The sequence below is a fragment of the Schistocerca piceifrons genome, chromosome 3, assembly GCF_021461385.2.
Source record: "Schistocerca piceifrons isolate TAMUIC-IGC-003096 chromosome 3, iqSchPice1.1, whole genome shotgun sequence".
Classification (NCBI taxonomy): Eukaryota; Metazoa; Arthropoda; class Insecta; order Orthoptera; family Acrididae; genus Schistocerca; species Schistocerca piceifrons.
The window spans coordinates 849,630,631-849,631,615 of record NC_060140.1 but is presented as its reverse complement, the minus strand read 5'-3'; positions in this window follow the sequence as shown (position 1 = coordinate 849,631,615).

Below are 985 nucleotides of genomic sequence, written 5' to 3'. Positions count from 1 at the left end.
GAGGTTGCCGTGGGCAGTAGTTGTTGAGAGGATGTCGAGGGCAGTACTAGATCAGAGGATGTCGAGCGCAGTTTTTGTTCTGTTGGGCTAGAGAGTAGATGCTGTTCGGTGGTGTAATGTATAGATGGAAGATGTTGCAATGATCACAGTGTATTTTTCGTCAATATATATTGAGGTAAAAAAAAATTACTTCACATTTCTTTAATGACAATGCCTCTTGGTCACAGTTTCAGTCAACAAAGCATCTGGCTCGTGTTCGTGTGTTAGACTTGTAATTCTGGTTTCTACGTGCAATTATAGTATTCCTTGTTTTTCAATTAGTTCTTTGTAAATGGTGTTTAAAATATCTTGTATTGAGGAAGAAACGTGCCAGATACATGTACGTTGAATCACACTACCACACACAGAACAGTTACACTTGTGCTTTGTTGTTTCGTAGCTTTTATAGTTGCAGGGGACTTAATTAATCAATTGTGTTAACGGAAATTTCTTGTCATTCTTTATTGTTATTTTATGCAGTCAGATTGCGTACTAATACTACTCAGGGCCAACCGGTTACGAGACTTCGTAACGGGGCACACAGCTACTAAAATTATTGCATTTTAATTAAGCCTCATGCAACATTAACAAAACTCAAGACGGACTTCTGGCGATTTCGCCACCACAGCAACCCTGGAGGTGTTTCGGTGCAACACGATAACGCTCGGCCCATGTCTCAGGACTGCTGAACACACCGGAAAACAGGCTCGGGCAGTGTTATCCCATCCACCCAACTGCCCTGACCTAACCCCCTCGGACTTCCACTTGTTTGGGCTATTGAAGGATTCCATACGTGGAAGACATATCGAAGAAGATGAGGTGCTGATTCACAATAACGCACTGGTTACGCCACCAGGACAAGGATTGGTACCGACAGGGCATACACGACCTTGTTTCGCGCTGGAGGAAGGCCACAGAACGGGATGGAGATTACGTGGAAAAATAG